The sequence below is a fragment of the Cucumis sativus genome, chromosome 2, assembly GCF_000004075.3.
Source record: "Cucumis sativus cultivar 9930 chromosome 2, Cucumber_9930_V3, whole genome shotgun sequence".
Classification (NCBI taxonomy): Eukaryota; Viridiplantae; Streptophyta; class Magnoliopsida; order Cucurbitales; family Cucurbitaceae; genus Cucumis; species Cucumis sativus.
The window spans coordinates 18715097-18723166 of record NC_026656.2 but is presented as its reverse complement, the minus strand read 5'-3'; the positions used below and the strand labels follow the sequence as shown (position 1 = coordinate 18723166).

Here is an 8070-nt window from a genome sequence, read left to right as displayed (position 1 = left end):
AATAGAAATGATGAGAAAGTGAAGGGAGAAAATAATAATAAAAACATAATGAGAGCAGTTAGCATTTTTTTTTTTTTCTCTCTTATGAAATTTTGTGTATTGTTTACACAAAGCACGAGATACCAATTAAAGTGATTCTTGGAGCCTCAAACTAATCATTTTTCTTCCCTATCTATTCCTTTTCTTTTGCTAATAATATCATTTTGAACTTATCTTCCAAATTTTGCATAAGTGTTTTTGTATAGTATTAATATCATACGTTATGCTTTACATATATGAATTATGAACACCTTTATTATACCTTATTATATTTGAACAAATAAATGCAATTATACAAATATAGTAAGACATACAAATAGTTATGGTAATTATAAATTGAATTAAAGGTTGAAATTGTGATATCTTAGGTGTATTGTTAATACCAAATATGTAAAAGTGTTAATATAAATAATTGACGTTAGGTTTGAATTTGAGATACAATCTTCATACTCATATTGGATCAAGAAAATGAACGGTGTAGGGTTGTTTCTCCTCTTCCTTTCCCTTCTCTCCTTTTTCTCTCATTCATCTGTCCATGCCCGCGAGCTGAAGCAATCTGCCAAATCTGCCTATCTCTTCACCTCTCCGCCGCCTCCCTCTGCATTCCTCTACCTCTCCCCACCACCTCCTGCTAGACGCTTCTTAAGACAGTCTTCGCCTCCGCCTCCGTCGGCCTTCTTGTTTCTTTCTCCGCCACCTCCTTCTGCGTTTCTGTATACCTCTCCGCCGCCGCCGGCGTCGGTGGTGGAGTGATGGGTGTGATGAGATGGGCTTTTTCGTAGCGAAGGCCCATTTATTATTGTAAGGTAACACACAAATGTGATGTAATTTGTGTGTAGTTTTTAGAATATTAATTGTGAGTCTCTCTCTCTAAATGTTTAGTCTAAGAAACAACTATATAGCATTTGAAGATGTATGGAGACCTTATGTGAACCAATAATGGAATTTTATGAATAAAATTAATTGATTCCAAGTTCGAACGATTCTCTTAATCATGGAAAGAGTCCTAAAACGACTTCGTACTACAAATATTTGCATTTCCATCTTTTATTTGATTAGTAACCTTTTTTTTTTTTTTTTTTTGTATTTAGAGGTAAAAAAGTTAAAAAGCTTATAAATACTCTCACATCTTAAGTTATTGTTTTATTATTTAATTTTGCTAATCTTTTCGAAAACGAAATAAAAAATTGAAAACTAAAGAAACAGTTTAAAATTTTATTTATCTGTTCTTTTTTTATTTTAATTAATTGGGCTTGGTTCAGTACACAACGAAAGGGTGTGAGTATTGGGCCTGAAGGCCCGGACGAAGTACAATTCGAAGCTAGGAACACTTCAGTTGACTGGGCTAGGCTACTGGGTTGGTTAAATGGCCTGTCATGTAGCCCAAGCCCATCTTCTTCTCCATTACCTCGCTTGATTAAAGTGATAAATAATTCCTCTGCTATACAAACGAAACATATTCAATAAAATCGGCTTGACTTAGTGATATGTATTCACATATGAGTATATATCGAAAGTACACCTTGTCAAAGTTGTAAAATTCATCTGGACAAATTGTAGAATGACACCAAAAAAACACACACGTTTAGATCTATCTATCTATATATATATATGAAACAAACTCATCCGAACCCCTAAAGTTAAAAAACAATGTGTGACATAAAATAGTAAATTTACACATTCCTCCAATCGCATTCAAACGTGTCAACAAAATTGTTATTGGAATGAAGAATCTTTAAAGGCCATAGCAAAACACAGGGAAAAGGATATCTATATATATTTATATATTACCAAAAATGGTAATTGTGAAAAAATATATATATTCCAAAGCAAAAGGAGTGCAAGGAAATTCAAACCGATACCTACTTTCTATCATTAGGAATATAGACACATCTAACTAACTACGACAACCAAGTTCACAATAAACATCGTCCAATTCGAGAATGAATCAAGAAATCAAAACATCTAACAAAATTATAAAAGCTATTATATCTAAATCTAAATGACTGTATTTGTTTCGTAATAGTGTTTCTTTTTCTTTCTTATGTAATATGGACTCATTAAGAGTGGATAAGCTTTGTCAAATGTTGGTTTAAAGAGGAATATATTTGCTTTCACTACAATATATTGTGTTGTACATACAGATGAAAAAATGGAAAGAAAAGAGACTTCCAACTTGAACTTCCCCATCTCATTCCAAATGAATTCAAATAAAAGAAATCATCATGGCTTACGACCCCACTTTTCCACCCAACTTTTATTTTATTCTAACCCACAATACTTGGGATTTTTATTATTAGTTTTACACAAAACTTGGGATTCTTTTTTTCTACAAAAGTTTTAAATTAAGTCTATTTTATTAGGTATTTAATAAAAAACCTATACACAGTACATCTTAAAATTTGTTTTATTCAATACTAACCTACCAGTTCAACGAGGTTGAACTCGTTTACAAGTACAAAATCTTATTGGTGATGGTACCAACTAGACTTGAAGTTTTCAACCAGGTTTACTCATACTTTTTAATTATTTAAAAAAAAAATGTAGATTTAAGACAATAAGATATGACATGTACATCACATGTTCAATAATTTAGAAAGTAAATTTATTACATGGAATAACAAAAGTACTTAAAAAAAAAGTAAAAAAAAAAGTGTATTTACATACATTTTTATTTAATAAGTTTTATGTGTAGTTAATTATTTTAGTTGCATTCTTATTTATTCGATCAACGCTTTTATATAAAAATTGGGTAGATGTATTAAACATTGTTTGATAACTATCTAAGGCTATTGACATTTTTCTAACCTCTCATTTTGATATTTAGTAATGTATCTTTACTAAACAAGACAAATTAATTATTGTTTCCATATGTATTTCTTTAGAATCATTAATCTGACTCTTCTTGTCCAACTCGACTAAATACCACCATTCTCATTCCATTTTCTTTTCCTATACACATATACAAGTCTATAAATTATATAGATACAGAAGTTTAGAAACTAAACTCGTAATTTGTAATTTAAACAAAGTTCCATCAAATGTCAACAAATTATAATGTCTACTAAAATAAATCATAATTTCAAATTAATTACCGTAAAAAATGTGTGTTTTTCAATCTCTAAAATCCATTAAAAATGACTATGTACTATAAAATTTCAAAGATTGAAAGGATACCTAGATTGAAACTGGGAACACCGTCTTTCACTAAACAAAGGTCTTTTCTTTTTTAATGAAAAAATAAAACAAGGTTGGTTGAAGTAATATTAAATGCAACCCAAATTAATATAAAGATATATAAACAGATCTATAGATGAAAGTGATATTAAAAATAGTAAAAAGAGAGATTATGCAATCAATCACATCATTCTAAGCTAAAACATACCTCTTCTTCCTTTCGAGTAAAGTAGAAATGTGTTATCTCATTTCCATCTTCCATCCTCACATCCTCATCTCATCTCATCTCATCATGTTGTAAAAATAAACAAACAAATACTATAGCAAGAATAACAAGTAATATAAGTTGAGACTTGCTTACTTTGTCTACTCATTATACTATTCTTTTATTTATATCAATTGAATTCTTTAGCTTGGCTAAATCGTATCTCTCTCTTCTCTGTGTATATTATTCTTTGTTAACTTCAATGATATTTTTCAAATGATTGGATGAGAAGGGTGATGAGATTATGTTAATCTAATTAGGATAATTGGGTGCACCAACTCATTCCCATTGTATAGATTATAAAAGAAACAAAATTTGAAAGTCAGAGACAACATAAATTAATAATCTCTGATTAATTTCTGTTTATAGTATGGTTGGTTATTCTGCATGGGACCCAGATCAAGAACTAGTACACCCTATAAAGAAAAAAAACAAATTATATTAAAATCTGAGAAATTGGGGATGGGAGGTTGAGGGGTCATGTCCTAAGAGAGGGAAATTGGGCCCAATAACCAAGGCCCACTTTGTTCTCTTTTGTCAATGGAAGAAGAAAATTAAAAGCAATTGTGTTAAGAGTTCCCTTGCCACCACCATATGGGGCAACACATCATTATCATCTTTGCTTCACTCATATTTTAAATAAATATATAACCAAAATATTCTTAATCACGAAACTACTTAAATTATTTATAGATATAACAAAAATGTCAACCGATAGATATCAATTCACATTTATCTATATCTATCACTTATATATATTGTTATTTTGTTACATTTATGTATATGTGTGCATGCATTTGTGCGTGTCAAAATAGTTGTAACTCATTTGACATAATGTTTTTTCTAACAATTTTGGACTCGTAAAAGACAAACAAACATATATATTAAAAAATAAGAGAATAATACACATATATTAAAAAAATTATAAATAAAATAATTAGAAATTTAGACATTTTTAGTACGTAAATTCTCCATAAACAATTATTCTTTATGTATAGTTGATATGAGATGGAAGAAATGTCTACTTGAAAAAGTGTTTGAATTAATACGTGGTAGAGTCTGTGAGTCCTATTTTTAAGTGAATTAAAATCAATGAATGATTAATAAAAACATAAAAAAAATATATATTAAAAATTTGAGTAAAAATTAAAACAAAAATAAGACTTAGGTATCGGTCTGTGTTATTACATATCACATTGAGCAAAATTCATTTTAGAAGCCACTCAATAGCAATCCTAAAAACTAATCAAATAAAGGACAATTGACTAACCAATCCTCTTCCCCTTTGGAATTGTATATATATAATTTAATTTGGGGAGTCTCATAATTAGGGGTTCTCAATTATCAAGGCACTTTAGATGGCCCCTCCATGAACACCCCCACCTATTGTTCCAACCCTAATTTTATTCATTTTAAAGTCATTTGAATTTTATTTTTAATCACCAGAAACTCCAATAATGCTTCTATTTCTTCACTTTTTTTTCCTACCTAAATCTTTTGTTTGGTATGGAAATTGAACTTAATCAAATAAGTTAGATAAGAAAAAGAAGATGAAACTTCAAATTGAATTTTCCTCCGAGAAATCATCTAATGTAATGTCTGAAGTAAACACAATGTACAATTGAAATTTTTTAACTTTGACATTTGTTAGTGAGATAAACGAATTTCAATCATGGTGTACTGTTTTATTAGACATTAAATCTGAATAATTAAGTTGTAAAATGAATGCTTTATTTGAAATTAAAATACAAAGAATTGCTAAAGAAGTTCACCAATAACAAACCCATAATCCAACGACAAAATATCTCAATTCAAATCCCTTTAATATTAAGATTTTTTTTCAAGACCTATTTATATCTACCACATAATTTGAATAAAGTTAGCCCACCCAAACAATCATAATCTATGATTTATTTACACTGATACTTTTTTTTCATTAAAATCAAAACAATAATTATGTGCTATCATGAAAACAAACCGTGTTAAATAAAATTAATATACGTATGTACTAAAATAAAATGATATTTTCAAACACAGCAAAAACAAACATTTTTTTTTATAATAAAAAACAGTGGAGACTTAAAATTATTATTGGATGAAACATCTACATTAGAGTATATTATAGATACATTTGGATAAGATGAGAGATTGTGACTTTTAAATTTTAGGCCAACTATATGGGTAAGATTTGAATGACTTTAAAATACAGGCACTTGTAATGGGAATGGGATGAATCTTGTCCTATTAAAAAAAGAAAAAGAAAAGGGGAAAAAAAATGATGATTCTGAGTATCAAAATATCAAATTTTCATCGAAGAAAAGAAACACTAATGGACCATGGTAGGCGACCAAATGGGTGCTAACTAAAAGTTTATTTGGTAAAAATGATGTCAAGACCCACCCAACTGCTCTCACCAAATTAAGCTTTGGCAAAACTGAGCAAAAATATAATTGTTTTATTGGGAAATAGCTTTGGGGGAATTGATTAGATTAGTTAGAAGGTGTTTGCTCGGTTTGCTCCAATAGCTGAATGATTCTGATTCTGATAACTTTTCTTTTCCAACATCAAAGCAGATTTCACACCCACCAATTTTAACATTCAAAAACTTTATCATCACTCCAACCTAACTTTACTTGGCACTTTCACTTTCTCAGGGTGGAAAAATGGGAGCTGGAAAGCATATAGAACATGAGGATCAGTAGTGATCTTGAGGGTTCATCAGTTACACAGAATTAATTCAACAACTTTCAAAGATTTTCAAGGAGAACTGATGTTAAAGAGATGTTCACTGATGACTAAAATGAAACCAAAAGAAATAACAGTATCTTTTTTTAGTAGTTTGTTCTTACTGCAATGATCTGTTTGCTAGGATGATTTGAATATGCAGATGGGTATCAGTGAATCAAGGTGGATTCAGATCTGGGTTGATAGTTCAAATAGATCTGAAAATTCAACCATCCTAGTGGGTAAATACCAAACTCAGAGAAGGAAGTTTCTAATAATTGACACTAGAATTGGACAGATAGGCTAATAATAATAACAAACCATTATTTAGACTGCATGAGTTGCAGTCAAATCCTTCCACTAGCAATTTGTGCAATTAAAGCAAATGGGTTGGATTCCAAAAAGTCCCTTTCCAATTCCACAGTCAAAATATGCTTAGAAAACAAATTGTATAAAATAAGCCACAATCCCCACCTTAAAAAAAAACACTGTTTTTCTCTTAGAGGCATTTTCACAAACACCTTCCGTACACAAAATTTTTCCCCACTAAACACCTACTCACTAACTTTCAAAGATTTCTTGTTCTTCCGTAACCAATTCGATTATTAGGATTTTATAAGAAAACAATCAGAGGCATAGATCACATATGGAGAAGGAAGAGTGAGTGAAGGAAAGGGTGAGAAACTATTCACATATGGAAAGCTTGTAAAAGTGGGTTTGAAGAAAACACCAAACCCAAATCAGGATATTGTTTAATAGCTTTTGAGAAATGTTCGAAACCAAAAAAGCTAATTCACGTAATTCCTATCCCCTAAACTCAAAATTCGATTAATACTAATCCAATTCTTCAACCCAACGAAAATAAAATAAAGTTACCTTTTCAATGGCGCGCTCTTTTTTCCCTAAAAAAAAGTTCGATTCATCCAAGAAAATCAAAAGCTTCTCTTCGATTCCTTCCCTTTCTTCCTTCCATCTTCTCGGCAACTGTGTCAAGTCAACCGGAAGTAATTGATTCTTCAAATTTTTATTTAATGACTATTCCATCTTAATTCTTAATTAATTTATATTTTACCGTTTAAGTGTTTTATTTGTATTCAATACAAAACTAATATTCAAACTTTTTTTTTAAAAAAAAGACTAATTTTTATTGAAAATGATTGATAAATAAGTTTGTTTTTAAGATCATTGCATGTGGCTATCGAGTAAAGACAATAGCATGTCAATTTTACTTTAATTGATTATTAAATGCAATTACACATATCAAAATATTAAGTTTTATATACTCTATACATCCATTCTACTAATTTTTATTACCTTTCTCTATTTGGATTAATCATTTAAATAGCAAACAAAGTTAATATGATATGAAAATGTTATTTTGTCCATATATCCCTATATGTAATATGTCATTTGAAAAATACATTTTATTAATGAATGAATGGGTCTATTCTTATTCATTAGTATGTTGAATTTTCCCGCTTTTGATTAGCATTCAAGTGAGATGTACTTGTATAATAACGGAACGATAAAAAACGATCAAAAGTAAATATACCAATTTTATAAGTTTAGAGATGAATATAAAAATTATCAAAAAAAATAAGATAGGTTTGATGGGTTTATATTAACACTTGGATTTATTTGGAGATAAAAATACCATAAATGCTAATGAGAGTTTAAAGATACATGGGATAAGATGAACTTTAATTTCCAATCCATATCTAATGGATGAAATATATAGATTAAATGGTTTTCCTTTTTTGTATCAATCTCCAAACACATAGATGTTTTTTTTGGATATTAAATTTGCACTATCCATTGTGAGTCATATTTTTCTTTCCAATCAACTAATGGAAAAATAATGATTT

At 29.4% G+C, this 8070-nt stretch overlaps 1 long non-coding RNA gene across 2 annotated transcripts; it reads right to left on the bottom strand.

The window, feature by feature from the left end:
• Positions 1 to 375: 375 nt before the first annotated feature.
• On the bottom strand, positions 376 to 7492 carry LOC116402227. 2 transcript variants are annotated; one of them, XR_004214691.1, is made up of 2 exons: positions 7082 to 7492; positions 376 to 6423 (listed from the first exon to the last, which is right to left on the bottom strand). It is a non-coding gene; the product is annotated as an uncharacterized LOC116402227 (long non-coding RNA). The 2 variants fall into 2 exon arrangements; XR_004214692.1 differs by having other exon boundaries at positions 376 to 6151; positions 7082 to 7491.
• Positions 7493 to 8070: the final 578 nt, after the last annotated feature.